The sequence below is a fragment of the Hyposmocoma kahamanoa genome, unplaced genomic scaffold (genome assembly GCF_003589595.1).
Source record: "Hyposmocoma kahamanoa isolate Upper Pololo Valley unplaced genomic scaffold, ASM358959v1 92, whole genome shotgun sequence".
In the NCBI taxonomy this organism is placed as follows: Eukaryota; Metazoa; Arthropoda; class Insecta; order Lepidoptera; family Cosmopterigidae; genus Hyposmocoma; species Hyposmocoma kahamanoa.
In genome coordinates this window covers 13,266,935-13,272,126 of record NW_020654748.1, presented here as the reverse complement: position 1 = coordinate 13,272,126, position 5,192 = coordinate 13,266,935, and the positions used below count along the sequence as shown (strand labels likewise).

The 5,192-nt window shown below is 38.3% G+C and overlaps 1 pseudogene; it reads left to right on the top strand.

Annotated features, from left to right (window-relative positions):
- The window catches only part of LOC113236702, a 4,536-nt pseudogene extending 3,944 nt beyond the window's left edge, over positions 1–592 (top strand).
- Positions 593–5,192: the final 4,600 nt, after the last annotated feature.

The window sequence follows — 5,192 nt, the reverse complement described above, 5'->3', positions numbered from 1 at the left end:
TTCTTGAAGTTGTTTTCGAATACACTTACCTCGGGCAGATTCTGCAGTTAGGTAGAAACAATTTCGAGAAGGAAGCCAGGAGGAGGATTCAGCTCGGATGGGCAGTGTTTGGGAAGCTACGTCGATCCTTCTCGTCACCTATGCCACAAGTCTGAAAACAAAGGTTTTCAATCAGTGCGTCCTACCTGTTGTGATTTACGGAGCCGAGACGTGGACACTCACGATACGGCTAGTCCACCAATTTAAAGTCGCTCAACGAGCTATGGAACGGGCTATGCTCGGAGTTTCTCTGAAGGATAAAATTCGTAATGAGGTTATCCGCCAGAGAACTAACGTCATAGCTCGTGCAATAAGCAAACTGAAGTGGCAGTGGGCTGGCCATGTCTGTCGGAGAACCGAAACCCGATGGGGAAAACGAGTTCTAGAGTGGAGACCGCGACTCGGCAAACGTAGTGTAGGACGCCCTGCGGCCAGGTGGAGCGGCGACCTGCGAAAGGTTGCTGGCGGGAAATGGATGCGAAAAGCTAAGGACCGAGCGAAATGGCGCACATTGGGGGAGGCCTATGTCCAGCAGTGGACTGCGATAGGCTGATGATGAAGTTTAAGGTCTATATGATTTATAACTGTAGCCAAGAAGATCCGCATAAAAAACAATTTAAAATTAACAATTCACAAAACAATAAGCTTATTAATTATCATATCAATTTATATGCCAATGCGTCTACATTTATCTGATACTCAAATGAATAGATATGTCGCAAGCATTGTCCAAAATAGAAAAGCCACGGCCAAATGCCATCAAGATTATTCTCAAAGACAATGTATCAAACTACTATAGAATTTTTAATCGAATTATGAGAGCATCGGAATGACGATGTCGCTAAACCTTGGTAGTAATGATCGTGTTGACAGGACAGTGATGGACTAAACTGTACCTCAAATAAGACCCCCTGTAAGAAAAGCTACACGGTCGTCTTTTCACCTGGATGCGCCTCACTTGTGTGAAAATCAAATGAACTAATTTCAAATTATATATCACTCATTTAATATCCTTTTTACTTGGTCTAAATACATTTTCTATAAATTAATTTTATATAATTCTCGTTTGTAATAATATTCACAATTTATATAAAGCTCTTTTTATATAACAATCATTTTATATATTGTCAATCCATACGATTTTTACGAGGTATTTACCTGTACATGTAATTTGCTTTTGTAGGTTACGTTAGTACATGAAAAACTAGAACCGAATTTGTCTGCGTTTCCGAATATTTTTAGGTCAAATTTATTTCTTTACTTTTCACAGCTCCGCACTAGGGAAACCCTGTACCACGTGTGCCATTGACACACACATAGACAAACACAAACATTTCAGTTTAATAAAATTTATTTAGTTATGTACACGGAGGCTTACAACTTGTATAACTAACAATTGTCCTTTTAAATAAGTGTTAGGGTTAACGATTGTTATCATAATATGAAATTATAGAATGTAAGTTTATATTAAACGTACGTTGCATTAAGTGAATTGTTACATGAAAAAAGTTTATATTAAATAAGGGTTAAGTTAATAATATTTATATGATACATCACATACTCTATTTCATCTACGTTGCGCATATTTTTGTCACTAACTCCACAATGGTAACGCACACATATCGGTTAATAAATTTCCTTGATTTTTGCTATTACTACATATTGACAATGAAACTTTTTATTTTCGGATGGATTTAGATCCGAAAAAACTTTCAATTCCAATATGTGCCACAAAGAGTTCGGTACAATGACGCGGATTGTCATACCGGTCTTTAGACAAACTGTCAACTTTACAATAGTTTTTTTCCACATAGACTTTTAACTATTAATTGTCGTTGACTCGTAACTTCCACACACCATCTAAGCAGCAGTCTAAATACCTCCAAATTTTAACCAAACCTATCGGATACTTATAACTCAGTGTATGTAATAAATGCCAGTACTCAGATGTAACAGTAGTTATAGAATTCTGTGAATAATATTTAATAAACATAGTACAAGCAACATTGAATATTTCTCTAAACATTATTTTTTATAATATCAAGTGACGGGGCGAACAAGTCATGCGCCTGATGATAGACTACACGCCTGTCCATAACAGTTGCAGTACCACTCAGAGCTTTAATCGTAAAGATCTGAGAGGAACTTTCACTACGCCTGTCCCCCTGAGACATAAGATCACAAGTTCCATGTGCCTGTAATTTCACCAGCATCCTTCAAAACCGGAACACAGTAATGCTGATATTACTGCTTGGCGGCAGAAATAGGTACTTTCCTGGACGAACTCTTTCACACGGAGCTCTACTGCTACTATACTTATGTTACAATTATAACAAACTAGTGGAGTAATTCCACAAAAAATAATTGAATATCATGGTAGTAAGAGATCGTGACATTCAATAAAAACTTAAAAATTACAATGATTAAAGCAAAATCTCTAGTCAACGATGATAGCTGTAAAGGTGAGTGAAGAAATAAATTTCTCACAGATGGCGCTACGGCATAAAAAGTCGTTAAAAACCAAAAAATAACAAAGATCTGTAACAAGCACATAGAAAAATTCCTAAGGTCCGCTGGTTCTTTCCGTGGCTTAGTTGGCGCCTGACACGGTTTGCTGGAAGACATCGTCGGTTCGAATCCGGCCAGATCGAAGGAATTTTTCTAAGTGTTCGAACGAAAAACTTAGAACTCGAAAAGATCGAGTTCTAAGTTTTTCGCGATCGTTACACATGGGAAATGAAACTGTTTTTCCGGATTTAAATCGCATATATTTGTTTTTTCTAACAAACTAACGTTTCGGGCCCCTTAGAGGTCCCATGGTCAATCAATCGTGACCATGTAAAGAGCCCGAAACGTTAGTTTGTTTGAAAAAACAAATATACGCGATTTAAATCCAGATAAACAGTTTCATTTCCTATGTTCGATCTTTGTTGATAATAATGAATACTTGCTTGCTAAAAAAATATCTTTATTGACTAGAATTTTCTGACATGTGCCTCTACAATATATACGTCACTTCAACTGTGGCCCCCCCAATATAACCCAAATCCGTCACCACACACAGAGGCTTATTGTATGATAATACGACAGGTTATATATAATGACAGGCAAATTGTAGCCTCCCATTTAATGCTCGGCCATTTATTTGGAGATAGCTATGACAGCGACAATGTGACTATGATAAACTGCAACACCCACCCAGCCAGTTACAATGCTGCTGCAAGTTACCTTGGAGCTATTCATTCGATAATTGTACAATTAAAACATCTAAACCCCTCCAAAAATATTACAAATGCCTTGTTAAAATAGTACAAAATATAAACTATATATATAGGTCTTATAGTTTCGATAAGTACTAATAAAGTTATCGATAAAAAATATCTTGCATTACTCTTGCAATAAACTATATAATTTTAGTTTGGGAAGCTTAGCCACATCTTCAGGTCATCTATCCCACAAAGCCTAAAAACAAGGGCATTTACCCAGTGCATTCTACCAGTTATGTCCTACGCAGCCGAGTAGTGGACATTAACAACAGGCCTCATCCACAAATTCAAGGTCACTCAGCGTGCGATGGAGCAAGCTATGCTTGGAGTTTCTCTGATAAACCGAATCCCTAACGTCATACGTCAGAGAACTAAAGTGACCGACATAGCTCGTAAAATCAGTAAACTTAGATGGCAGTAGGTCATGTCTGCAAGTGGGTTGATCGCCGATGGAGCAGACTTGTTCTGGAATGGTTACTACGTCAAGGAAAACGCAGTGTGGGAAGCCTTGTGGCAAGATGGACGGACGACCTGCGCAAGGCAGTGACTGAATGCGGGCGGCACAAGAACACGAAACTTGGCATGTTCTAGGGGAGGCTTATGTCCAGCAGTGGATGCGTGTAAGCTGATGATGAAACTGGATAGTTACCATCCTTATTCTGAACATTTTGTGCTCAAACACGATGTTTCTAATCTTTTTAGTAGCAGGAGAGTTCCTTATGAAAGAGTTCGTTCAGGGAAGTACTGCCACCTTACCTATTTCTGCCGCCAAGAAGCAATGTGACTATCACTGCGTTCTGGTTTTGAAGGGTAAGGGTGCTGATGACATTACAGGCACATGGAACTAATCACCTTATGTCTCGGGGCGACGGGCGCGTTTCAGTGCTCCTCAGATCTTTGTGGTTTAAAGATCTGAATGGGTACCATTCAGATCTTATTCAGATCGTAACTGCTATAGATAGACATATGGATTGTCGCTTACCACCAGGCGCACGATTTCTTCTTCCCGTCACATTATTATCATAAAAATAAAGAAAAAAACGCTTTTTCGTGCTGCAATTAAATACTATATAGTAACTAATACATAAAAGATAAGATCGTTATCTATAAATATCTCACTTCTGTCGGAGGGAGGTAATACCTATAAAACATCATTCGTTTAATGTAGAGAACTCGTGTCCCCAATGCAATTTGTACAACTCTTGCGCAGTGATGAAACCAATCGTTATCGCAATTCCAGAAAGATCCACTAATCTATATTTTAACTGGCCATCCATTCCAACGTTAACCTGAATAGCACATAGGTCCGCTTATTACAAAAGTATTATCCTTTTAACTGCGAGCTTACGACAGTGTATTACATGGCCCATCACAGGCGTGTTTCGAATTTACTCATATATATGGTGAAGATATGTAACGAAAATAAACTACAGAGGTTTATTTTTGAACCGTTCTCAGTGTTATAATACAAGGAGAAAAGTTAAATTTTGACTCTCGTCATGTAATTATACTGACACATCCACTTTGTAAAAAGCCATGGCAGCCTAGGTTTGACCTACCGTGGCCATTGGTTTGAATTCGGGTACACACATCTGAGTTTATGTTAGAAATTGCGTTTTTAGAAATTTACCATGAGCTTTTCGATGAAGGAAAACATCGTGAGGAAACCTGCAGGTCGAAGAAGGTCCACATCTCTTAAAAAACGTGTAAAGTCTCCAACTTGTGTTAAGCTAGCGTGACAGACTATGACATAACCCCTCGCCTGAGAGGAGATCCATGCTCAGCAGTGGGACCTATAAATGGGTTGATGATGATCCATTTTATGTTTTAATTAAATATAAAATTATTATCTACAAACAAAATATAAGCGCAAGATATTGTGTCTTC